The sequence below is a fragment of the Sciurus carolinensis genome, chromosome 2 (assembly GCF_902686445.1).
Source record: "Sciurus carolinensis chromosome 2, mSciCar1.2, whole genome shotgun sequence".
Taxonomy (NCBI): domain Eukaryota; kingdom Metazoa; phylum Chordata; class Mammalia; order Rodentia; family Sciuridae; genus Sciurus; species Sciurus carolinensis.
The window spans coordinates 191,745,876-191,773,150 of NC_062214.1; the positions used below are offsets into that span (position 1 = coordinate 191,745,876).

A 27,275-nucleotide genomic window follows, 5' to 3' on the forward strand; every position below is an offset into this window, starting at 1 on the left:
TTAATGTGATTGTCAATATGGTTGGGTTTTGGTGTATTATCTATCGTCTAATTTTGTTTTTTCCATCTGTTCTTTATTTCTTGTTTCCTCTTTCTTCCTTCTTGTAGGTTGGGAAAGTTTTAATTTTCCCTGTTATCTCCTCTGATAGCTTATTAGATACAACTCTCCCATTATTTTACAGGTGGTTTTAGCATTTGTAGTATAGATCTTTAACTTTTATTCAGGGTCTATATATCTATATACTCTGCAAGTGATATTATATATCACTTCACAAATAGTAAGAAATTTACAGCAAAATACTTCTATTTCTCCCCTCTCATTTTTTGTGCTGCTGTTGTTACACATATATTTTTACACAAGTTAAAAGCCTCTGGCTACACTGTTACTATCTTTGTTAAAAGTCAATTTCCTTTTAAATGATTTCAATAATAAGGGGGAAACCTAATCTATTTTCCCATGGGGCTGATATTTCCATGCCCTTCATTCTTTTGTGTAGATCCACATTTCTCTGTGGTATCGTTTTTCTTGCCTGCAGAACCTCAATGCATACTGCAGAGGTGCTGATGGTGAGTTCTTTCAGCTTTTGTATGCCTGAAAAAAATGTAATTTCTTGTTTGCTTTCATGTTGGAAAGATACTTTTAACTGGACAGAGGTCCAAGTTAGCCCTTTGTTAAAGATTCTACTCCACCTTCTTGCGCGGGTTGTCTCCAGTGCAAAAGCTGCTACTATCCTTACATTTTTTCCCTCTGAATGTGATGTGTCTCCCCTTGGCCCCTGATTGCCTTCTTATCACTGACTTTGAGCACTTTGATTTTGAGGCACCTCCACGCCGTTTTCTTCATGTTTCTTGTGCTGGGGTTTGGAGAGGCATTTGGGAGTTTATGCTTTGTATCACATTTGGGGATTTTTCTGCTTATCATTTTTTTCTGTTCCCATGTATCCCTCTTCTCCTTTGAAGACTTTTTATGCGTGAGGGAGGCTGCCCAAGCTTGCCTCCCTGCTCAGGATGCATTTTTGCATTTCGTTTGGGTGGTTACTGTTGATACATCCTCAGGTTCACCAGCATTTTCTCCTGCAACGTCTAATGGCTGTTAATCCCACCCAGCATATTCCTGATCTCAGACCCTGGAGTTGTCATCTCTGGAAACTTCATTTGTGTCTTTTTAAAAAAAAATCTTCCGTTCTTTTCTTAACATGTTCCATATTTCCTGTAGCTTTTTATAGCACATGGAATATGGTTAGAACCACCGTTTTAATGCCCTTGTCTATCAATTCTAAATTTGCATCAGGTTTGGATTGGTTTTGATGGATTACCTTTCCTCCAAATATGGCTCATCTTTCCTTGCTGCTTGGCATGCCTCATCCCTCTTGAGTGGAGGCCAAGCACTGAATTTTACCTAGTTACATGCTAGATATTTATGATTGCCTATAAATATTCGTGAGCTTTGTTCTGGGATGCGCTTCTTTCTTGGGAACAGTTTGATCCTTTTAGGAGTTGCTCTTAAGGTGCCGTGGGCAGGACCAGAGCCGTCATTCCTCACTCCTGAGACAACGTCATTTGGAGTGTTCTGCCCAGTGCCCTGTGAATTTGGAGAGCTGCCCTCTGGCTGGTGGAAGGTACTGTTTGTGGCTTTGTACATGCAGCAGGCACCGATCGCTGTCGTCTTTGGGGCGAGTCTTTCCCTGGCCCTTTCCGCACACACCCACACTTATCAGTTGTCTTCTGCTAAGACTCAGCGGCCTCTGCAGGCCTCTGGGTTCTCACTGTGCAGCTGGCCCCTCTCCATACTCGGCCCCGGGCCTCAGCTCCACTCCGTCAACTCAGGAAGCCCACCGGGCCCCCTTTGCTCCCGACCCCATGCCTGAGACCTTTGCCAGGCAGAGAGCGGGGCCCTGGGAGAGCTCATCTTGCTTACGCCTCACCTCTCAAGGGTCTTTCCTAACGTCCAGTGTCCTGGAAACCACTTTCCTGTGTTTTATCTGCTTTTCCAGTTGTTTCATTTGAGGGGTAAACTCAGTCCCTGTTACTTGTGGGGATTTTCTGAGACCCATGATTTTAGCAGCTCTGTCCCAGTCCTCCTCTCTCTCCTGTCATGGAAAGGGATGTCACTCTGCTCTGGGTTGGGGCCTCTGTCCCTCCTCCCAGCTGTGGCACCTTGCCCCAGCCCTGCCCCCCAGTTCTGAACCATTCGGGGTCTGTGCGCCTCACCTCCCCGTACAGATCAGGTGAGCTGGCCCCAGGGGTGAGCCTGGGACCTGGTGGCATCCCGGCTGCACACAGGCTGACCAGGTGCCTTTCCAGCCTCCACTGCCACTTGGGGGGGTTCCTGTGTGTCCTGTGGCAGGACATTCATGAGGCATCTAGGGAGCCTGTCCATGATCCGGGTGTTGGGTCTGCCTGCTGGCGGCCAGAGGTGGGCCACCTGGTGACCTGGCTGGGTATCTTTGACCTCTGTCCCAACACCTGGATCCTGGGAAGCCTTATTCCCCAGAAGGAAGGAGGGGAGGGGTGGGGGCCTGTTGCTGCAGCCCGAGGCCCAGCCAGGGTGACCACTAATCCTTCAGCCAACAGCTGGAACCCTGCCTGTCCCCTGCAGACAGCAGGAGGACCCCCTCTGTCTCCCCAGCATGGACCTGTGGGAGCTGATTAGAAATGCTTTGAGACTTGGCTTCTGGCCGCTTTGAGGGAGACCCTGGGGTGACGAACACGCTCTCTAGGCCCCATGCACCCCGTCAATCTTGGCTGAGCCACAGCAGTGCCAATGTCCCCTCCCTCCTCCTGGCTTCCTGCCAGGCTCTCCCCTCCTGTGGAGGCTGCACCTGGCCCCGCTGTGTCTCTCAGTCACCAAGTCAATCAGGCAGGGTCGGCCATACAGACGTGAGGGGTGTTGGGAAGCCACTGCCAGTCTTGGTGGCCTTTGACATCCCTCACTAACATGGTGGAACATGTGGAACACGCAGAACATCATTCTCGGGCAGGCAGGTGAGCAGAGTCCCACCCGCAGGTGGAAGAAGGAGCAGATGGTGACCATGACCCCGAGTGCCCGCCCAGGCCAGGGTGCTGCGTGGCCACCCTGTGGGCACAGTTCTGTCAGCACGCCTGTCTTAGAGATGAGGACACTGAGACTCACAGAGTCCAGGGTCTTGCCTGAAGTCTCCCAGGTAGGAAGGGGCTGAGCCTGGGGCCCAGGAACCCGCTGAGGAACAGCTGATAGGTTGCCGCGAGTCGGGGTGGAAGGCCAGCCCAGCCCAGGTCACGTGGCTCTGGGTGGGGTGCGAGGTCGTCTGTGGATGGGCGGGTTGCTGCAGACCCAGGCTGGGGGAGGTGGGGGCCTTGCCCGGGTCTCCAGCTTCCACTGCCCGGTGTGCCTCTCACCTCGTGCAGCAGCCCTTCGAGGACACAGGTGGCCCTCACGTGTGCCAGCGTTGCTGTCCCCCAGCCAGGACCGACCCCATGATTGCCTCACCAGGGAGTGGCAGAGGGGTGGGGAGTCCTCGGAAGTGGGCAGAACCCTAGAGGGGAAGGACACATGGGCCGGCTGCAGATGCCACCTCTGAAGCCTCGCCTTCCCCAGGGCCACCAGTTCCCACCAACACCCTGTCCCCATGCTGTCCCTCAGGCTCCACGGTCCCCAGCACCCCCAGCCCCCTGCAGAGAGTGCTGTATGCCAGGCCCAGCTAAGCTGCCATCTCACTTCCTCCTCTGCAGAGTCCCCTTGAGTGACCCTGTGGCCTTGCTCACTTTACTCCTGAGAGTGGAGCCCAGGGAGGTGGACACGTGCAGGTCCCTGTGGCCATCAGCAGTCAGACTGGGACTTGGAGTGGGAGCAACCTCACTAACCCCGGGCAGTGCTGTCAAGGGTGACTCCGAGGTCCAGAGACTAGCCATCATGGATTGCCCAGGATGGAGGGCTTCCAAGACTGGGGACTCTCGGTGCCGACCTGGGACAGTCTCAGGCAAAGTGGGACCTGGCCACCCACGCGGGGCCCTCTGAAGGCTGGAGGGCCGTCCCCGGGTCCTGACCTCACTGTACACGCCGCTGGCATCTTGCTCTTTCCAAGCCAGCGGGGAATGTTGGAGCCGTTTCCAGAGCCCGCGCTTCCCGGCCCTCGTCATTCTGCCAGCATCTGACAAGCACTGTACGTGGGACAGTGACACTGGCTCTGGGCACTGGTGACACTCGAGAACAGGCTCTGAAGCCCCTGCCCTCCCTGATGATTGCTTGTCCCAACACCTGGTCACCTTCCAGGAAGGCGGCCAAGGACAGGGGACGCCACACAGCCCCACTCACCCCTGTGACCCAGATGCCACCCAGAGGGTGTCCAGTCAGCGCTGGCTTTGGATCTTCTGGGGAGGAGGGAGAGGGTGAGCAGACCCCAGCTCTCCCAGGCCCAGGAAGCTGCTCCCCTGGGCCCGCAGGCCACAGCCTGGAGCAGGCACCCCCTGCACGCGCGGACTCGCAGGACCCCGAAGCCCGGGCCAAGCCCCAGCGGCGGCTGGTGGTCCCCTGCATGGCCCTGGCCCCTTTCACCTGCACCTGGGAGGCTCGCAGTGCTTGGAGCACAGGCGTAGCAGCGCTGGCCTTCAGGGAGGGGCTATCACCTCACAGAAAGAGAGGCAGTGGCTTTGGACTCAAGCGTCCCTGCTGCTGTGCGACCACGGAAGTCACCCCTTGGCTCCAAGCCTGGGCACGCTCAGCGGTGCCATGGACGCTGCCAGTGGGTAAGCTGTGGTAGGCGCCAGGACTGGAGGCCTGAGGACCCAGGGGGCACCTGCTGAGTGCCCGGGAGTTGGAAGGATTCACCACCACCCTCCTGTCTTGAGCCAAGTCTGATCCTCCGGCCCACAGCAGTCTGTCCTGTGACCCAGGGCAGCACCTGAGGTGGGAAGCAGGAGGACCGAGTTCCAGGCCTGGCTCTGCACTCGTGACTGGCAGGGAGATGCTTCATTTCTTGGGGCCTCAGTTTCTCTGTTAAGTGGGAGCTGCTCCGGGGCGGGCAGAAGACCCAGCGAGGACGGATATGGGAGCACAGAGGGGCCCAGAGCGCTGGCCTCACCTGCAGGAGGCCCCGGGCCTGTCCCCTTCAGCACACGGGCACACCCCCACGGGCACAGTGTACAGCATTGCCAGTGTACTGTGTTTGAATGTCATCCTGTATCCTCCGTCTGTATCGTCCCTTCTTTTGGACTAAATGTGGGAATTTCCCTCAACTCTTTTCCCAACTGAGTGTTCTCTTTGGAATCTTCATTGGGTCAGGCTCTGGTCTGGACATGATGTGCTAGGAAATCTACACCTCCTTGAATCCGATACACTCATTAATGTGGTCGGTGAGAGCCAAATCATGTCCTGTGTAATGCTGAACCTTCAACCTGATCTCCTGAGTGGTCTGTATTTCCTGAGTGCTGCTGTTCAGCCAGGTCTCCCGTCTGGAATTTGTGCAGCTGATATTTTTGAGCCTTTGCACAGAAATGTCAAGAACGGAGAAAGATCTGAAATTTCACCCTGCTTGCAGGTTAGTCTGCCACAATTCCAACTCTGACAAAAGATAAGAGACTCTGCCTTAGACTCAGAGGACTTCCTTACTCACCCTGGAGCCGGCAACAGAGCTCTGTGTTCACATGAGTGTCCTCTACACCACAAGTCCCTGGGGGTACACAGAGCCCCAGGTGGGTCCTATACACATGGTGGGTTTAAGTAGCAGCTGGGGCTTCTCAAGCTCAGGAAACCCGTGTTCTAAGGAGGCAGCCAGCAAGCCTGCCCAGCCTTTGCCTGTGAGCGAGAGAGATCATCTTTGTATCCTCGTCAGGAAAGGAATGTGCAGCCGGCCCCGGAGGGGACACTTTCTGCAAGGCTATTGAGCATACAGACATCTTTGAAAAGAGTCCAGAGCAAAAGCTACGGATGCTTCCACTTAAAAGGGATGCAGAATTGAAAGACTGTGGAGAACTATCTCCTCATAATTTATTGATATTTATCCTTCAAAAATGCAGCAGCGCAGATCTGAGCCTGCCTCAGCCTGGCTGCTCCTGAGCTACGCACCCTGAGCAAACTCCTTGACCTCCGGATCCTTCTTCAGCTGTGCAGGGAGGCATGATTCCTACCTTCCAGGGGCGCCGCGAGGGCATCCTGAAGCCTCAGCGTGCCTGGAGTAGACTGGGCCATGCAGAGAAGGCAGGAGAACCCCGTGCCACTGTGACTTGGGGCCCGTCCTTCCGGCCACTTGAGTATCCCCCCTCCCTTCCCCTGACTTGGTCTAGGGGTTCTGGCCCTGCCCGTCACACAGGGCCTCTGGCCAACGGTGAGCATCTGGGCTCTGGGACCCGAGTGTTCCCTTTGAGCCTCAGTTTCCTCATCTGCCACACAGAGCATGCCTCCTGGATTTCAGGAAGAGTGAAGGAGGGAACAGGGAATGTGTAGAACAGTCCAGCACGTGACAGGTCTCAGGGAAGCCACCAGGGTGCCGTTCTGGTGGTGGCAGGCATGCAGCAGTTGCTCAGCCTGGTGAGTGAAGTGCCCGTCTAGGTGCTCCCGAGCTGAGCAGAGGCAGCCGCGGGGAGGCTGGCTTGCAGGCCCCTCGCAGACGGCTCTGCAGGCTTGGGCACTCGGCAGCCAGGTGTCAGGCACACGCGCACAGGGCTCCATGTGGGGAGACAGCACTGCCCTGGGCACCCTGCAGGGCTCGAGAAGCGGGGACCCTGAGCCGCCCCTCTTGGTCTTGACCATGCTGCTCACATGCCGAGTGACCTTTGGGACCAGCACCCTCTCTGAGCTGCAGCCAGGGCTTCCGTGTAGCAGCAGGTAGGGTGTGACATGCACAGTTGGAAAGACCCGGGTTCAGTCCTGAGTTTGAAATCGCTCCGCCCAAGCCCAGCTTCCTCATCTGTGAGGTGGGGACCTGACCTGCCTGCCGGCTGGAGTTGAGAGGAGGAGACAAGGCCCGTGTGTGCACAGCCAGGCCGGGGAAAGGGGCCTGGTAGGGTGTTGCATTGTCTGTTTCTTGGCCTGCGAAATGAGGGTTGCGGGAGGAGCCCAGCGTCTGTCGCCACCTGGGGAGGGGGGAGAAGTCCTGGAATCGAGGTCAGAAATCGTGTTCCAGGTTCTCTGTAGCAGGTTGTGCGTGCTTTGGGCAAGTCACATGATTTCTCTGCATCTCGTTTGCCAGTGGGACCAGCTCACCGTGTCACCTGTGATGTTTGGCAAAAACACTGCTTGTCATGCCTGGCATGGGACCTGGTGGGTGCTCAGGTCCCACTCGCTCCAAGGCTGTGGGTCCACAGGGCTGCTGGCCTCAGAAGAGTGGCCGCACACAGGGCCTGCTGTGGCTGCAGCGTGTGACCCTCGTCATTCACGCCGAGACTGAGGCCCCTCGCCCAGGGCAGAGACTGGCCTTTCAGAGGTGATGAGGCCATGTGGCCAGCACCCTGGGGAAGGGGTCAGTGTTTCATAAAAGGGCTCTGAGGGAGGGTTCGTCCCTCTGTCCCTTCTCCATGCCAGGACACAGCGTCCCCTATGCAGGATTCAGGCACAGGTGCCTTCAGAAGCTGAGCAGCCCTCACTGGACTCCGAGCCTGCCAGCACCCGGATCCGGACTGGGCTTCCTGGCCTCCAGAACTGTAAGACATAACGTTCTGTGGTTTATGAATCACCAGCCTCTGGCGCTCTGTTGCAGCAGCACCCACAGATGGACAGTGTCCACAACTAAAGCTGCCGTTGCTCTCTTCTGATGCCAAGCCCGGGACTTGGGACCTGCAGTGGGTGCTTTAGGCAGACGGAGCCCAGTTCACCCAGTGTCTCACTTGCAGCATGGACCGTGCCCTCGGCAGACCTCTTTTGCCAGGTAACCCAGAAGGAGCAGTGTCTGCAAGGGGGCCTCTCAGCCGCCTCCTGACCAGCCGCGTCTCCGGGCCTTTGCGGGTCAAATCCACTTTGGGTACCTCAGAGCAGGACACGTGAGCAGGGCCAGTGGACGCCTGCCCGCCCCATGCCCGGACCCACCCAGGTGCCTTCCTCCTCTCTGCTTGGGCTCACCTTTCACATGCCGTGGGCCCTTGAGGACCCTAGGGCTGTGGCCTGGTGACACCTGCCTCTTGCCACAGGCCAGACTCTGCCGAGGGCTTTACACAGACCCACACCCAGAATTAACCTTTCGTCCCCGTGGGTCGGTCGTCTGGGGTGCGTGTTACGGTGGCCCGCCCCTGGCTAGCACAGCAGTTAAGCAAGGTTTTCAGCAAAGCCACAGGGGCCCCAAGAGGGGAAGGGGCCCTGAGCGGTGGACGGGGGTGTGGCCTGCGCCCCTCCCCCCACCGTAGCCCACCTGCCCCCTGCTCCCACCGCCCGTGATTCCGGGCCATATCCCCCTCGCGCGTCACTCAGCATCTGGAGGAATGGCTTGCCTTTTTGCACAATGCTTACCCACAAATGCATCTTTTGGCTCCTGGAGGTGACCATCTGCTGCCCCGCCATTCCTCAATGACCCCACGGGCCCCTCCCCGCTTCCGGCTCCCAGCATCCAGCCGCTGGCCTGTGAGCATCTTTCGACATTGGCCTATTTAAAACCTCGGCCCTCCCTGGCCTCCCAGGGGGCTCGCTGTCTGCCGCCATGCTGGAGACCTTGAAAGGCCCGATCCCTCACCTGCGCCGGGAGCATCTGCAGGCAGCACGGCTGCGTGGCCTCGGGTCTGTCTGAAGTGAACGGGAGATTGGCCCCCGCAGCCCACGCCCGGCCATGTGGTGGGGATTAGCAGGCGGCACTGGGAAGGGCCTCCCTCCGTGAGTCTATGCTTTTAGACAGAAAGCTGGGGACGGGATTCAGCAGCCACCTGGCTCTGCTCACTCCAGATCTGTCCAGAGAGGATGGGGAGCTAGAAGGGTCTTCACAGAGTTCTGAGTTTTGACCCAGCCTCCCATAGGCTGTGGCCAACTGCTTCCCTGTGGGGAGGCCACGGCTTGCCTGGGGGGCTTCCCCAGCCCAGGCTCCGCCGTGTCCAGATGGGTGTCCTGAGAAAGGCAGGACCTGAGTCCGTTTGCATGTCTCAAGCGGGACTTGGTGAGACCTGCCCTCCAGTGTGCTTCGCGGATATGCAAATATGTGCAGGCAGCTTTGCAAACATGGTGAAGGGTCAGGTCATCACGAGGCCACTCTCACTGAGAGCCAGGCGCTGGGAAGTGCTCCTCGTTCCCATTCTCCTGATGAGGAGACTGAGCTCAGCGCACCTTCCTGGCCCCCACTCCCGAGTGCTGAGACGTCTGCGCCCAAGCTCTCAGGGCTCTGTCCTCAGGATGCCCCTGTGTGAGGCAGCTCAGGGCTCCCTCCCGTGAGGCCTGGTGCCCGCACCCCCGCGAGGACGCGCCCTTCCTCCCAGGGACCGCTGCCCTGCCCTGCAGCACCCGTGTGCTTGTCACTGCCGCTCTGCGGGCGGCCTGACGTTCCTGACTTTGCCGGCTCTTGCGTGTCTCCTCCAGCCGGGGCGGGGGCTGGGGTGAAGCAGCTCTGCATCACCATAGGGGAAGTGGGCTCGCAGCCGCTACCTTTGTCATGGGACCTGTGGCAGGTCCTGGTCCCCCAGAGCCACTGTCTCCACTTTCGGTAGGAGTGATAGTGGTTCCCGATCTTGTGCAAGCACGGACTCCGCGGAGCGTGCCCGGCTGGCCTGTCCACATGTGGGGAGCCTTGTGCTGTGGTGCTCGGCGGCCTGCGGAGGGGCAGATGGTGGAGGCTGTGCAGGAGCGGGGTTCCACCCCTGCGCCCCGTCCTGCTGCGGCTGGGTCAGGGCCGCAGTCACAGGGCAGCATCCTGTGGCACCGTCTCTCTCCTCCTGCCTCCCCACCCGCTGGATTTCCTCCCAGCATCCCCAGGGGCCCCGTTGCCTGTCCGAACCCCACGGAGGCAGGCGCTCCAGAGGGCCGAGCCTCCCACTCCTCCCTTCAGACACCTGAGGCTCCGGGGTGCCAGGGGCGGGCCAAGCGCGCACCTTCCCACCTGCCCGGCAGCTCCCTCGGTCTGGGTACGCTCACTGCAGACACTCGGTTTGGAAGGATGGTAGTCAGCTCATCGTTCTTGAACTTGAAGAAGTTCTTTCCAGAATGTGCACCTTCTTCAAACAGTAAAAAGAAAGTGATGGCCACCACTGCCCCCTGCTACTGATAGTGCCAACACTAAAATCACGGTGGCCTAGGAAATCATCGCCCGCCTGTGCGGGGCTCTGCTCAGTGCCCGGATTTTCACTGTGCCCAGATCCTTAAATCATCTCACGGCACCTGGACGAGGCAGGTGTTCTCATCCCCATTTTACAGGCAACAAAAGGAAGGCCCAGAGAGGGTGAAGGGTTGGTCCACAGACACACAGCTCCTTGGTGACCAAGTTGGATATGGAAGGCAGGTGGCCCAGCCCTTTGTCCCCACATGTCCCCTCTTGGAGGGCTGAGGTTGATGTTGTCTGAAGCCACAGGGCACGCATGTTATCACCACATTATTCCACTTATAAATTCACCTAAGGAGCTACTTGTTTAAGTGTGTGACAGATAGCAGGTGGCAACAGCAGAGAGCAGAGTCCTGTGATGGACATCTGGCAGCTGGAGAAGGCGTGATGCCCTGGAGGCTCAGCTAGCGTGTGCGTGAAGCTGACCTCCCCTTCTCTCCCGGCACTTCTTACCCCCAGCCTAGCCTCCACACCACAGATGCCGCCGTGGGCGGGACGAGATTTAAGGAGCATAAATCCACAGCTTTCCCTCTAGTGCTCAAGGGAACAATTACTCCAACTCTCCTGGGTCACCACACTCCGCCTTAATGAGGAGTTAATCCAACTCCCCAGGCTGGCCTCCCTCCGGCCTCCAGCAGTTAGAAGTCAGAGCACAGGCGGCGGTTCCTGTCTGCCCACACGTGCCCCCAGCAAGTGGCTCCCTTCCTCCAGTCCCTGCCGTCTGGCACTGTCCCTCATTCTGGCAGCTGAGACAGTGTCCCACAAGTCAGGAAAAGAAAATGGGGTTCCAAGCAGCACAGCTGTGGCTCTGCCACCCATGGGGGACAGAGCTGGAATGAGTCCCCAGTCCCCCTTCCCGCCTCAGCCCTAACATGACATCACCCTCTCGACTCGCTCCCTGTCAGTCAAGACAGCAAGCTGGCAGCGAGGGCGGGGGCCTGGTGTCCCCTTTCCTTAATTACTCCTCTGCCCTCGCTGCCGGTTGCAGAAGGGGCCATGGAGATCGAGGCTACCCCACGTCCCCACGCCTGTCACTGCGCTGTCTTCCTCAACAGGAAGGGAAGTACGTCCGCCTCTGGTGAGATCCACCTGCCTGGCTGCCCCAAGCTGCCAGAAACGCTCCTGTGCTCGGAGAGCTGCTTGGCGGGAGCCTCCTTGCCAACCCTGCAGGGGCAGGCACAGGTCCCTTTCCACACGGCAGCTGGGGCCGGGCCAGGGCTTCTCACCCGCGAGTCTTGACGTGGCTGTCTTCACTCCTGGGCTGGCAGACGCCCCTTTCCTGGGTGCCCTGTGCCTCGTTAGCCCTTGGGTGCCCTAAATGCTCTCAGGAAAAACAAGATCTTGTGTCTGAGATGATTTTCACTCTAACAGGTAGGTTCCTGATGGAGCATAATATGGGCTTACAGTGAGCCTTTATTGATGCCCGCCGCATGCACCTCACACAGTACCAGAGAGGTGGCCTGGTCCTTCCCTGTCCAGAGCCTCACGAGGGGTAGCGCTGTACACAGAACAGATAGGACCTTTGCCATCTGCAAACATCCAGGGTGAGGCAGGGACTGCCCTGCGTCTGGGGACCGAGCTGTCCCAGTGCAGTGTTGATTTGCTGCTGTGGGACAAGGTGTCTGCTCCCCGTGGTCCTGGCTTCAGATTCTTCCCAGGCCAAGCCTGCCACCCCAGCAGGCCGCCCCCACGTGGACGGCTGTCCTCGGGAGCAGGGTGGAAAGGATTGGGGGCAGCGAAGCCACATTTCCTTCTGGGCTTCCCTTCTGGGCTTGCTTTCCCGGCAGGGATTCAGGTGGGGCCCACCCTGCTGAGCAACCTGCCCTGGCTCGGATGGGCCCGGGTGCCACCCGCTTCCTTGATCTTCTGGGCCCTGGTCTCGCTCAGGGGCTCTTCCCACCCTGCACAGGACTCTGCGTGGCTTCCTGAACTGCATCTTCTCCGGCTGCCCACCTGGGTGGGCTTAGGGAATAACTGAGTGTCCTGGGCCAGCTTGGGTCAGCAAGGGACAGCCGCCTCTGCTCCTTCCTCTTGCTGCTCATGCAGGTGGCCCCATGGACAGAGCACATCAGGTGGCCCCGTGGACGGAGCACAGCGGTCCACCTGAAGCACCTGGCGTTTAGAAGAGCGCTCTGCAGAATGACCGGCACCTCTGTGGGCGCGGGCCTCTTACTGCCGTCCGAGGCCGATTCCTACTGGAAATAATTCTGGCCAATAGGGGAGGGAGGCTGCTGCCCTGGGGTGCCCCTGCCCACCCCTCTGCGCCCAGGACCTGCGTGCCCTCTGACGGACGAGGGCTCAGTGTGGGTTTCTCCTGTCCTCCCGCTCCTTTCTCCTGCTCTCCAAATCAGGGACCTTGTGCTTTTCTCTCTGTACCCCGGCCTCCAGCCTGCGCCCCTGGAGTGCAGTGGACGTTCCGTCCACCGTCTGCTCCGTCCCTGAGCTAACCAGCTACTGACCAGTCGAGCTTCCCACCGTCACCCTGTGGCCCTGAGCCTTCTGCACCGGGAGAGGAAATCCAATGGGATTAGAGGACATCGCCAGCACAGGGACACCTGTCTCACCCCAGGGGTGCTGTTGAGCCGCCCCAGAGATGCTCGGGACCTCCCTGGGGCACAATGGTGCCGATTTATGACAGCCTGCCCAGCTGTTCCCGTAGAGGAGGCCGAAGCTCCCTGCTGTCCAGTGTTTGCCCCACCCTTGACACCCAGTGAGTCCAGCAGGAATCTGTCCTCCCTGGCAGCCAAGCCACCCATAGGAGGCCATGTGCAGCCAGGTCACGCCAGCTGCTTCTGGCTCTTTCTCCATGAGGTTCCCAACCACCTAAAGCAAGCTGCGCTCCTGGGTCCCTGGAGCCTGCTGAGCTCTCACTGTGGACCGTGGGCTGGACCATGGGCTGGACCGTGGAGGACAGGTCCCACTCAGCATTTCTGTGTCCCCAGGACAAATCTTCCCTTCCTCATCGGTAATCAGAGATGATGTGCTCTGTGGAGACAGCATCTTCTCCTGCTGCGTCCTGCTAAGTTACTATGGCAACAGACTCAAAAGGAGCGAATTTGCTTTTTCCTCTTAATTCTGTAATGCTCTCAGGTTTTCCAAAAATACCCTTATTTTTCTGGGTCTTCTGTGGGTCTAGGCATGTTGGGTGCACAGCTGATAGTCACCTCCTCCTACAAGTATGTGCTGCATGCAAAGCTCAATTCACAGCAACTAATCAAACCAGCATTTTAATAACAATGCTTGCTGCACCTACTTTATGTAAGTAGATGTGCTAGGCACTGAAATTAAAGAGAAGTCAGACTCACTGTGTATCCTTAAGAGTTCACGGTCTGAGAAAGACGAGTGCACAACTTTAGGTGACATAATATAACAATGTAATGTGACGTGATTAATGTAACATAATATAATAAATACTTTGTCAGTTGTAGGAGTAAATGAGGGTGTACCTCTATTAATTCAGCGTGAAGTGGTGAGGATTAGGAGTTGTCAGCCTGGAGTTGGGTTCCTGATTGGTCACTTATGAGCTGTGTAAGCTCAAGGAAGTGCCTATACCTCTCTGAGCCTTGATTCCCCATCTACACTGGGCTGTTGTGCAGTGAATATGTGATACAGCACCCAGACCCAGAAAGGTTCTTACTCAGGAGGGGATGCTCAGGAGAGGCTCAGGAGGGACGTGAGCCTTGGCGGAGGGCCCGTGGGCAGTGGAGGGAGGGCAGTGGAGCACCCTGGGCGGCGGCAGCTCCACCGGCCACAAGGTGGCCATGTGAACACACTGGCATGCTCGGCTCAGGGCAGTAGGAGAGCCAGTGAGGCCAGCAGAGGCCAGATCTGCACCCACCGCCTCCCTGGGCTCCCGGTGGGACCTGCCTTGAGAGGCACAACTGAAGGAGAGCTGGCCTGGTGGCCACCCTGTGCTCCTGGCGGGCTCTGAACCAACACCCACGCTGCGCTTCGAGCTCAGTGTGCTGGCAGGCGCCCGACGTCTGGGGTCCTGCGGCGCGACTTCTGCACTCTGTCAGCCTCGATGCTCCTTGAGGGAAGGAAGCACCTCGGGTCCTCTGAGAGGCCGGCACAGAGCCCGCTGCCCGCGGGCCCAGAGAGGCTGTGGGCTCCTGATCCGTCCCTTGGCGCCCTGATCTCTGAGTGTGCAGGGAAGGGATTGTACCCTCTGGGCTGAGCGCCCACCTCAGTTTCTTTCCATCTGTGCCTCCAGGTCCTTGCCTGGAAAATGAGGACCGTGTCTGTACCCATGTCTGGGGCTTCTGATGACAAATGCCATTGTGCCATGAGGTGGCCGCCACACGCCTGGCACGGAGCAGACACCGGGAATTGCCGCTTCGGTCCTTACCGCGCGCACTTTGGCTTTGAAAGCCCCGGCCCGGGCATCCAGCCGGCAGTGTCAGGGTTTGGTGTAGGGTGGCAAGAGCCGGTGATGGGGGTGACCGTCCCCAGGGAAGTCTCCAGACATGCGTTCCTTACCATTTCTTCCAGCACTTTCCACAGGTCCCGGGGGAGGAGGTTAACTTCACCATCTGCCCTGAGCCACCCTCAGCCTTGCTCCTTTATCTCATGCCAGGCAGACGTGCCAGGTGCCTGCCCCCAACTCCACCAGCGCGTGTGGCTGGAGCCAGGCCGGGAGCTGGGAGGTGGGGGCCCTTCCGTTCTCCACCAGGGGCTGGTGTGTGGTCCTGGGGGGCCCTTCGGGTTCCCAGGTGATTAACTCCAGGTGCGATCGGCACCTGCTCGTTACTTTTTCCATAGGTGGCTGGTAACTGGAGTGTCCCCCAAGCCCAGGCACCGGCCCTGTCCAGGATCCACTGGAGCTGCCAGCGCCCAGCCTTCCCTCTCCAGAGCAGGCTGTGCGTCTCCTGCTGCGTCTCCTTCCTCACCCGGAGCCCTCTCCTTTCTCTCCCCGGGAAGCCTGTGGCAGACAAAGCCCGCACTGTGTTTGCAGAAATTCAAGGAGACGCTCAGGCACATCCCCGCCAGGCCTGGATCGGAGTTTGAAGTGCCGGGCGGATTGCAGGGTCCGCCCACGCGTGCCCAGGGATGCTCTGCTTCACGTCGTGCCCCGTCGGCCCTCCCAGGCTCTCCTGGCTCCCGGGGCGCCGACCACAGTCCTCTCTGAAGGCAGTTTCTGTGCCCACTTTTGTCAAGCACCCCGTCCCAGTGGTGGCAGTCCTGGAGATCCACACCCAAGGTGTGGGGAGCCAGCTGCACACCTGGGTCCCCTTCTCTGACCTGTGGCCGCAGGGCCACCCTGCATCATCACTGTCTCTGTCCTTAGGGCCATAGGTGCTGTGACCATCGGTGTGCTGCTCACAGGGACAGCTGAGATGGCCCTGAGCCTTCCCAGAGGGGGAGGCAGCAACCGGAGGGCTCGAGGCCCCTGACCAGAGGCTCATCTCCAAAGTCATTGTGCCAAATCCAGGGTACTGAGCGAATGTCCCGTGGCCCTCATCTTCTTAAAGGACATCTGATGAAGTATAGTGGATCCACAAAAGCACCAGGCTGGCGCGTCCCCCAGGTGAACGTGCCGCCCGCCCCTCCTGCCTCCTCAGGGACTTCACCCTCCAGAGCAGCCCAGGCTGACACCAGAGATTTGTTGTGCCAGATCTTGACTTTTGTGAAAGTCACGGTCCCTAACCCCGCACCCTTGACCCTGGGGCTGGGTCAGTCCGAGTTGTCAGGGGCTGCTTGTGCATTGCAGGGTGTTTGGCAGCACCTGGACCTCAGCTCGATGGCTGCCAGGTCCCTAGTCGTCCTGACAATCAAACGTCTCCAGACCCTGCCATGCTGCCCTGGGGGTCAGATCGGACCTGCCGGCAGCCACTGATGTGAACAGACTTGCAGAGTGTGCTCTTTTTGACGCCTGGGGATGTCAGTGAGATTCAGCCGCATTGTCGTGTGTAACTGTCGCCCACAGCGTTCATCTGTGCACAGGTCTCTGGTGGGAATGGACCATTGCTTACTTAGCACGTCCGCAGGACAGGGTCCTGAGTCCCAGCAGACCTATGGGAATGCCCAGGGACTTCCGCGGTGGGCCTCGGGTCTCATTCCCAAAGCACCTTGGCCAGAGATGCAGTAAAATCTAAGCATGTAGAGAGAGCCTGAGCTCCAGATGCTGGTTCCTCAGCTGCCCCCTGGATGATGGTATGTTGCCACCGTCTCTTGGGGGCCCTGCGGTCTGCATGTGTATCAGTCAGCTTTCCATCACTATAACGGAATGCCAGAGGCAGGTGACTGTATAGAGAGACTTGTTTGACTCATGGTTTGGGACACTGAGCTTGGTGCAGGCTCTGAAGACCCCGCCCTGTGTCCACATGCCCCCTCGCATCCTTAGCTGCAGCATCTACTGAGCGTGTGCTTGACTTTATAAAAGCCGCCAAACCATTTTCCGAAATAGTTGTGTCGCCATGCGGCACCTGAGAGGTCTGGTTGCTCCACGTTCTTGCCAGAACTTAACAGTGTCACTATAAAAAGAGAAAAGACACTTGCCATTTGCAGGGTGTGCAGTGGCTTTCTGAGGTGGTTCCAGTCATGTTCCCCTGACGATCAGGGCATGGAGCATCTTTCCGCTCACCCCTCTGCCTCCTGGGCATCTCCTGACTGGCGATATCGCTGCAAAGATTTTTTGTTGTTATCTTTCCGAGTTTTTCAGTGGTCTGCTGACAAGCCCTTTGTTAGATGTGATCTGTGTTTTCTGCTCATCAGTGGCTGGTCATTTCCTTCCCTTAAGCATCAGAGAAAAGCTTAATCTTGATGAAGTCCAGCTTGCTCATGTCTTGTATGGATTATGCTTTGGTTTGGGATCTAAGAACTTAGATCCAACACGGGCTCACGGACATTTTTCTCCTGTATTTTTTTCCTAAAGGGATTGTAGCTTTAGGTCAGCATTTGCATTCAGGTCTAAGATCCATTTGAGATTTCTTTTTACACAGCATGAGTTTCGCCGTTCATTGCTCTGTCATTTTTGTGTAAGATTCCAGATTCACACATCCGTGTTTCTAGATCTGGACAGACGTATGTACCTTGCATCCTGGAATCTCCTTGTTCTTCTGTTGAAAAGACCACCCTCTCCCACTGAATCGTCTTTGCAATTATTTTCTAAAGTCAACTGACCACATTACTGTGGATTTATTCTGTACTCCTTTCACCACCTCTGTGCAATCTTAATAGCTGTGATTTTATAATAAGTCTTGAAATAAGGCAGTGTGAGCCCACCCACTGTATTATTTTTCAAATTGCCCTGACTGTGACTGATCCCTTACCTTGTATGTGAATGTTGGAATCAGTTTGGAGACATCTAGAAAAATGCCTGCTGGGATTTTCACTGGGATGTCACTGAATCTGCACATTGATTGGGAAGAATCAGAACATTGGCTCTTCCGGTTCATGCCGTAGTATTTCTGTCTGTTTATTTGAATTCTCCTTGCTTTATTTCACCAGTATGCTGATGTTTCCACCATCAGTTAGATCATGCACATATTTTGTTAGAAGTATACTAAGTATATTATTCTGTGGAGTTATTGTAAGTAGTAGTTTTTAATTTTAAATTCCAATTGTTTATTGCTTGAATATAGAAATATAATTGATCTTTAATGTTGACCTCAGTGTGACCTTTTTAAATTCATTTGTTAAGTATGTGATCTTTTTGTAAATTCCTTGGGATTTTTTATAGACATGTCTTCTACAATTAGAGTTTTATAGCTCCTTAGTATATAAGGAAAGTATGTGCTGCCTATTTCTTTTTCTTGCCTTATCGTACTCTCTGGAACCTCCAGTATGATATTGAACAGGAGTGGTAGGATCAGACATCCTTGCCTGTCCGCTAGATCTCGGGGACAGCATTCGATCTTTTACCAGGAAGTATGATGTCAACTCTGAGTTATTTTGTAGATGCTCTGTCAGATTTAGGACGTTCCCTTCTATTTTTAGTTTGCTAAGAATTTTTATTATAAATGAATGTTTAATTTAGTCAAATGTTTTTCCTGCATCTGTTGATATGACCGTTTTCTTTTTAACTTGTTAGTGTGATATCAATTACATTCATTGCCCCTTGAGTGTTGATTCAGCCTTGACTGTATGAATCACATTGATTGATTTTTAAATGTCATGTGCATCTGCATCAATTGATATTTGAATGTTGACTCAGTATTTCTGTCAACTCTATCCTCTGTGTACAACCTTTTTATATATTACCGGATTCAACTTGCTAATATCTGGTTGACTGCTTTTTCTCTATGTTCAATTGGGATATTGATCTGCAGTTTTCTTTTCTTACAATAGCTTTCATTTTAGAGCACAGTAATGCTGGTCTCGTTGACGCGATTTGGCAGATGTCTCATAAAATGAGTTGGAAAGTGTTCCCTCCTCTTGCTTTCTGAACAGAGTGTGGAGAGTTGGTATTATTATCGATTCATCAGTTAATCCACTTGGAAACCCTTTCCAGAATTTTTTTACCTGTGAACTTAACTTCTTTAATAAAGTGAAAACTGTTCAGTGTATCTTTTCTTCCTGAGTAAGTTTTGGTAGTTTGTGTTTTTCAAGGACTTGATCCATTCTATTCACATTGTTGGACATATGGACATGTGGTCCTTTTTAATAATTCCAGTAATCCTTTATCATCCCTTTAATATTAGCAAAGTCTCATAACTTCCCAACTTTTTCATTCTTGATATTAGTAGTTTGTGTTTTCCCCCTTCTTGTTAGGTCTAGTGAGACATTTATAAATTTTATTGATCCTTTCAAAAAGTCAGATTGTGAATTCGTGGACTTTTCTCTGTTGTTCCTGCTACTAATTTTATTGATGTTTGCTCAACTCTTTTAATCCATTACTTCTATTTATTTATGTTTAACTTGATGTCCACCTTCCCTTTCATTTCTGAAGGGGGTGCTTTGATTATGGATATCTTTCTTCTTTTCTATTATAATTATTTAATACTATGAATTCTTCTCTAAGCACTGCTTTGGTTGCATCAACAAATTTTGAAAGCTTGTATTTTAACTTTTATTCAGTTCACAATGTTTTTACTTTCTCTTGAGACTTTCCCTTTGACCCATGGATAATTTAGAAATGTGACATTTCACTTTCCAAGTATTGGGAGATTTTCCCAATGTCTCTGTGTTACCAATTTCTAGTTTAATTCCATTGTGGTCAGGGGACATACTTCACATAATTTCAATTGGTTTAAACTTGTAAAGGTTTGTTTTATGGCCCAGGATATGACTTGTCTTCGTCAATGTTCCAGGGAGGGGATCTTGAGAAAAGTGCACATTCTTAATCATGCCATTCAGATCCTGTTGACTGTTGCTGGTGTTAAGTTCTCTGTGTCCAAGCTGATTTTCTATTTCTATTACTAGGAGAAGAGCCCTGAAGTATGATAGCGTTGGATTTTAGCCTGAGTATTTTTAATTTTACACTGTGATATGCCAGATGTTATTGGTAAACCATGTCCCTCCCTCCCCAAATTCATATGTTGAAGTCTTAAGCCCTCGTACCTCAGAATGTGACTGCATTTGTAGATAGTGTTTAAAGTTAAGTTAAAATGGGGTCTCTGGGGTGGGTCCCAATTCAGTATGACTGGCGTCTTTGTAACGAGGGGAAATTTGAACACAGACACACACAGAGGGAAGATGATATGGAGAGATGCAGGGGAAGACGGATGTCTACCAGCCAGTAGGGGTCCTGAAACATTCTCCCTCCCAGCCTTCAGAGGACACAACCCCACCAACACCTTGATCTGGGACTTTGCCTCTGCAGAACTGTAAGGAATTAACCCTGTTGTTCCAGGCCCCCGTCTGCAGTGCTTGGTGGTGGCCCTAGGAAACCCTGGCCCTGCTGAAGTTCTTTGGAGAGTGTTCGTTTTGCCATAGCTGCTCGGGTTGGTCTGCTTGGCTCTCGTAAGCAGAGGGTGCGTGCTGGAGCACACTGAATTTTGCAGGTCTGTCTGGGGCTGTCCTGAGGGGCACCTTTGTGGGCTGTCTCCGTGTGCGTGGGGGCTTGTGTCGTAGTTTGACCCTCGGAGCTTTGCTGTGCTTCTTGGGGTCATGAGTGCAGATTCACACACATCTTAGGTGCTTCCTGCACCTGCCCTGGGATTGCCCCGAAGCCCTGTGGCTCCAGGGCCCTTCTTCCCTAACCTCTAACCAGAAGGTCAGTGTGTGTCAGTCACCTGTGTCGCTCAGCTTCCCTCACTGTGGACCCCTGGATGACCCTCTGACAGGGAGGACAGGCTGATTCTGGGTCACTGATCTGGAGGTTTCGGTGCATGTTCAGTTGGCCCCGTTGCTCTGGGGCCTGTGGCCAGGCAGCAGGTCAGGGCAGGGAGCACAGGGTGGAGAAGAGCTGCTCATCTCATGGTGGCTGGGAAGCAAAAAAGAGAGGAAGTAACTGGTTCCCCCAGCCCCCACTGAGCGCACATCGCTGAGGACCTTGACCTCCCGTCAGGCCCCACCTCTTAGAGGCCCCACCACCTTCCAGTGGCTCCGAGTTGGGGACCAAGCCTTCAACACTGGGCTTTTGCCTAGTGTCTGTTCAGCACCTCTTAGTACAAAGAGTAAGCCATGGTGTTTGTTGAATGACTAATGGATGGATGAATGGATTGTCACTCTGAATCAATCCAGTCTCGTGTTGAGGCCATAGGGACCCCGTGAGATTTTAGCAAGGAGAGAAATTGTTTTTATAATGTTTGTGGAGGCTTCTCTGTGATGAACTAGGTCACTCAGAGACCACTGGGGCTGCAGTCCAAAGAGACAAAACTGAGGGTGTGTCCCTTGGTACAGATTCTGAAACTGCAGACATTTCTCAAATTGGCTAAGCACAGAGCTATCAGATATGGCAGATTCAAATACAGGACTCCCAGTTGAATTCGAATGTCAGATAAATAATAATTCAGCATAAGTATGTCCAGGACAACATAGGGGAAATACTTATACTAAAAAACAAAAAAAAAACAAAACAGGTCTTCTTGTCATTCATCTGACTTTCACATTGAACTGCGTGTTCTGCATTTCATCCGAGGTTTTGATGGGGTGATTTCTCTGACAAGCCTGGCCCCACGGCTTCTCACTTTAGGCCCATCGACCGCTGATCTAGCCTTCCAGGTATTTGGTGAGGACTTCTGAGCTGAGGGCTTGGCCTTAGCCATCACTCCATCTGAGCTGCTCCCAGGTCTCCGGGCCCAGAGCCTGGTGGGAGCGCCACAGCCCACTGGAGTCAAGAGACAGCACAAATGTTTTCACCCCTAGATGAATTTAACACTAAGGTCCACAGCCAGGAGCACCACGTTCTGGTTATGGCCAGACCAGGAGGCTTCTGGGCACTGGGAATGGCTGCCTACCAGAGGGGTCTGGTGGGGCCCAGGGTTCAGCGGCAAGGCCCACGTCCCAGAGGTGCTTGCTGTTCAGGACGTCTGCCTGGTCTCCTCTCAAGCTGGGCTCTGAAGATTTCCTTCTGAAAGCATTTTGTCCTTCTCTGGAGAGGCCCAGGAGGGACGTCTGAGTGACACGCTCCTTGGCAGGAACAGACGGGGCCTGAGGCCACCCCACTCCTCAGACAGTTCCACTCCTGGGGCAGGATGGAGACTGGGGTACCCCCAGGACCCTGGAGTGGACACGCTGCCCCAATGTCCACTCTTCTGAGACCCCTCCATGCCACACTCAGCCACCACCTGCCACACAGTGACCTCTAACACTGGAGGATGGGGAAGCATTGCTCTTCATTTTATGAAGTTCAAAACCACCAAAGTAGCAGAGGCCTGTCTGCCCACTGACTGGCACGACCACCTCACCGCATTGCCATCTGGCTTCGTCTCCTTTTGCAATGAGCTGGAGGCAAATCCGCCTCCATCATCCCACAGGCCACATAGTACCTACCTCTCAGAGATGTGGATCGGAGTGCTGCACTGTAGGGAGCATGTGTGGTCTGACCTTCAGGGGCGTGGTCTGACCTTCAGAGGCGTGGTCTGACCTTCAGGGGCATGGTCTGACCTTGAGGGGCAGGGTCTGACCTTCAGGGGTGGAGTCTCGTCTGGGCTGTGGCTTCCCTTTCCTCTCCCCCAGAAAGCTGCTTTCACCTGGTGGAGAGCCTCATGGTGACCCATTTCTACACAGCAGACCTGATTATTTTCCCTGTTTTACATGAGATGCTTGACCTCAGGGAGATGAAGAAGTGGGGCTAGGTCACACAGCAAGGAGAGGTTGGCTCTGGGACCACGTCTGATACCTTCAGGGTTCTTAACTGATGGTCCTAGGATCCAGTCGTTCATTGCATATTTTGGGGGTGTCTGCTCTAGGCAGAGGGGATGCTGGGAAGACAGAGTGGGTCCAGAGTGGCCAGGAAGCACAACCTTCAGCGGTCACCTTGGCTGAGTTTCTGGTCCACTCTGACCTGCTGAACTCTCTTCAACAAACCATGAGCATCTCCTCTGACAGGGAAACCACCCCCGAGTCCTGTCTCCCACCCACACTCTGGTCAGATCGTCCATGTCCAGCTCAGCCTGAGGAAGCTTATTGGCAGTTCTGTGCCCTCGGGCCACATTCCCTTCTGGTGTTCCAGGCTAGTGGCTGTACCCCCAAGTCTGCTCCAAGCTGAAAGCTCACCAAGGATCCTGTTCTCAGGGCTACTCCTGACCTCTGGTCTGAGAGACCCCAGTCACTACCATCAACAAAGTCATGCCACCAGAAGGGTGTCTCAAAAAGTGACAAAATAAACCTGGTTAGCCAGGCACAGTGGTGCACTCCTGGAATCCCAGTGGCTCAGGAGGCTGAGGCAGGAGGATCGTGAGTTCAAAGCCAGCCTCAGCGGAAGTGAGGTGCTAAGCAACTCAGTGAGACTCTGTCTCTAAATAAATACAGAATAGGGCTGGGGGTGTGGCTCAGTGGTTGGGTGACCCTGAGTTCAATCCCCAGAACCAAAAAAAAAAAAAAAAAGTTAGACCTGGCTGGCCAAGTGGCCTTTGAAAGCCACCCTCTTGCTCTGCCTGCTTCCAAGGTGACTTCAGCCAGCGCCCCTCTGACCATCAGCCAGCTCCTCGTCCACCTTCCCATCTTCCAGTGACAGAATCAGCACCAACCATTTGTTGCAGTCCCATTTTGAGATTTTTACCGAACATCATTTTCATAGCCAACCCATCACTTTGAATTTAGAATCTATTTTACAAAGAAAAAAAAGAAGAACATCAACACTAAACAAAATCAATGAACCTGAGGCGGATGGATTTGGAGCCTCTCTCAGCAGCCTACCTCAGCATACATTGGAGGCATGGGGGACCTTCTGTCAACAACCGCCAATGAATATCTGATTAATTTATCACACAAAAAACACATGGCTAGCAATGCCTGGCTCCTGATTTCTTCATTTTAGCTTCAGCATAGTAATGTTCTCAGTGTTCAATTACTACAGGCACAGTAGAAGGGAAGAGTATTAGTAATTATCAAGTGACTACAGTAGTCTGCTTTCTGTTACTGTAATGAAATAACTGAAGCTGGACACTTTATAAAGAAAAGAGGTTTATTTAGTTCACAATTTGGGAGGCAGAAAGTCAAAATAGCATGGGGCCAGCTCTGGGGATGCCCTCACATCTTGGCAGATGGCATCTTCGTTGGAACACAGGCAAGAGGGAGAGATCACATGGTGGGACAGGAAGCCAGAGAATGAGGAGGGGTCTTCCAAGCTCTTTTATGACAACCTCTTGCAGGAACTGACTGGTGTCCCACAAGAACCACCTACTCCCTTCAGGGGGCAGTGCCCAGTGACCTCCCACAGGCTTCACCTCTTAAAGGTCCATCACCTGTTAACATGGCCACCTGAGGACGGGGCTTCCACCACATGAACCCCTGGAGGTTAGCCACGTCAAACCCTAGCGGAGACTGGCAGGTCCGTGTCATTGTGGATCTCAGGTGCCCCGGCCACAGTCTCACCCGTTCATCTGTCTTATCTTCAGCACTTACGGAAGTTAAGCCCAGTGTGTAAGGGACACACCCGCCATCTGCTCACGCGGGATTCGCCCAGGTCTTTCTGAACCTGTCTCCCCTGGCCCCAGGCACTGAGGTGGCGGGATCAACCTGACACTAGCCATACCCTCTGGCGGTTCTGAGCTCACTCCGCAGGTGCAGGGCAGAGAGGAGCGTCTGGGCCTGGGGCTGTCCCATCCCTGGGGAGCCTGCAGGGAGCCCTCCTGCAGCTTTCACCCCCTTGGTGCCAGATGCTCCTCCTCGTTACCTTTGTTGTGTTAAGAAGGAGGCTGAGTGGTCACCCAGGGAGCGCTGACCCTCAAGGTCAGCCTTGCCTGCTCAACCGCCCTTCGGAAGAGTCCTCTGTGTGCACGAGGCCTCTGGAAGCTGGAAGAGGCCAGAAGACCCCGTTGCCCTGCGCCTCCAGGAGGCCAGCCTTGCTGACACCTTGACTGTGACCCAGCGAGACCTCCAGCTCCAGAAAATAGTAACCAGTGTCGTCTAAGCCACTGACGTGGTGGCAACTTGTCACTGCAGCTACAGGAAACTAGCACCTGGAGGTATTAAAACCCCACAGGGAAGCAGAGAGAGGGTGTGGAGGTTGAGGCACGCTGCTGAGGCTGGTGGGGGGGGGGCGGCCTCTGTGGCCCACGAGTCTCTGCTTAGGTCCCCAGTTTCTTCCCCAGCGATTTCAGTGAATTTTCCAAAACTCATGTTTGCCCCAGAGAGAGGCAGACAGCAGGCTCGGCCAGGGATCTCCGCAGGGTGGAGGGACCTCGGAGCCTGCGTGCAGAGCCGGGGTCACCTGTCTAGAAACCCACGCAGACGGCCCTGGAGGAGGGAGGGGAGCACCAAGCCACCTGCATTCTGCAGAGGGCCAAGCGTGTCCAAGAGGACAAACATGCTCTTCCCCTGCTGGACCCCCTTCCCAAGAGGCTTCCTGCCGAAAGTGGCCTCCGTGGCCTAGGAGGCCTTGTCCACAAGGGTGGGTCCTGTAGAGGCCCCAGGTCGTGACCCAGGGGCAGAACCAGCCAAGTGGGAGTAACAGTTGTCTGTGCAAAGGAGACAGTGGCTATCTTTATCAGCCCGCGGACATTAGGCACCACTGTGTGCAAGGTTCTAAGAGTCTCACAGTAAGAACAATAAATCTGGTGCCCCCTCACAGAGCCTCCAGCTACTGGGGTACAGTGTTATGGGACAGGCCTCAAGAAGTGATCACCCAGAGAGCGCTGTAGGGGACAGCACTGTTGCTCTGAGACCGGAAGCATGCTGGGCTTAGCTGGAAAGCCCAGGCCACCTCCCAGTGGCTGTGCCCAGAGGCACCAGGCCCTCTGCACAGCCTCCCTGTCCCCAGTTCTGTTGGTTCACATGTGCCAGGTCCCCTGCGGCCCATCCGACCTGCATCACCAGCGGGGGCAAGACAAGTCCTAGTTCTTTTATTTCAGAGTGTCAAGGCTTTGTGAATATCTGCACAGACGGTCTCCAGCTTACAGTGGTTCACATGGGACTTTAACTCTGCCATGGCGTGGAAATGAGGCATGTTTACTAGGAACTGCCCTCTGCAGTTTGAGTCTGGATGTTTCCGGGTCTGGATATGAAGCCCGATCCTCTCTGTGGATGCTGGGCAGTGTCGGTGGCCACAGCTGCATCCGCCCCGCCTGCTCGAGGGGAAGCCACCGAGGCTGCAGCTGGCCATTGCCGAGCTCCGGTGCCTGTCGGGTTAGGCGTAGTCCATGTACAGTATCTTCCACTTACCGTGGGTCTGCAGGGACGCAACCCCGTCCTGTGTCAAGGAGCTCTGCCATCTGTTGTCTGTCCCATTTCCATTTGTCATTGTTTATTGAGATAATAAAACATGTATGTTAGTGTAGCATGCTCTCACATACACGTAAGCCGTAAATGCCCCTCAGGAGCTGGCTCACCCCAGGTCCAACGGCCCCCATCTGGGAGGAGCCTGGCCTGAACGCCCCCTGGTGGCCCTTTTCCGTCACTACACCCCAGGTTCACTGTCATATCTCCACCTAAGGGCAGCGCTTGGTCAGCAATTAAATGCAAGCTCCTCAGATCCGGAGCCCCTCAGAGGTTGCCCAGCTCAGTCAAAGCAGTGCCCAACTTGCTTGCTCAGTAATGGTCATGCTTTATAAGGAGACCGAGATCTGCCACCCACCAGTACGAGTCAGACAGCCCTGGCTCCAAACCCTGACAGATTGGACTGCCTGTAAAATGGGGTGCAATACTGCCCTCAACCAGGAGAAGTGAGTGAGTATTTTAATATCTCTGGCACAGTCCCTGACTGTCGCGGAGGCTGTAAACATGCATCCACGAAGGTGTAGCTGTTTTCTGTTGGTCCATTCAGGTCCCACTCAAGGGAAACATTTATCAGAAGCCGAATCGGTGCCAGAACCAACCCCAGGGATTAATTCCTATCCACGCTGTCTCTGGGGAGGGCCTGGCAGGGCCTGGGACAGCCTGGACATTGGTCTCCTGGGCTAGAGCCATCGTCCCTCTTAGGTCCAGGGCCACCCTCTCCCTGTGAGCAACTGACCGTCCCCCGCCTCCATCCTGCAGATTGAACAGATGGGAGCCTTTCAGCCTAGAGATGGCAGTTCCAGTCCCTGGAGACAAGCGCCCAGCATCCTCACATCAGCAACGTGCAGCCCGGGCAGGGGGAGCTAGCAGTGCTGTCCTGGGGGGAGTTTGTCCCTGTGGACCAGAAATTTCAGAAAGCTCATCACCCTGGACTCAGAAATTGTGCATGTGGCATCTGCCCTCTTAAATAAAAATGTGCATGCAGGGAGGTATCCCTGGGTGCACAACCCTTACCAGTGCATCGCACAAAAGACAAAAATGGAGACTCCTGCCTCCAACTCCAGGGGATGGGTTAGATTAGAGTTTATTTTTATGATGGAATACTACACAACTGTTGGAATGGGATTTGGATGGACTTTTTAATACAGAGGTGAACCCTTCTGCCTGTCTCCCTGGCCTCCAATACACGCACGTACAGAAAACATTGAGAAGAAAAAAATCGAAATGTTACAGCGATTGTGTGGGTATCGTGGTTCTCCTTTTTGTCTTTGTCTTCTGTTTTCTTAGTGTTCTGTGCTGATGGGTCCCC

At 54.6% G+C, this 27,275-nt stretch overlaps 1 protein-coding gene across 1 annotated transcript in view; it reads left to right on the forward strand.

Moving 5' to 3' along the window:
- C2H14orf132 (chromosome 2 C14orf132 homolog) overlaps nt 1-27,275 on the forward strand; it is a 41,372-nt gene that overhangs the window by 7,901 nt on the left and 6,196 nt on the right. The gene's annotated exons all lie outside the window — the stretch shown is intronic.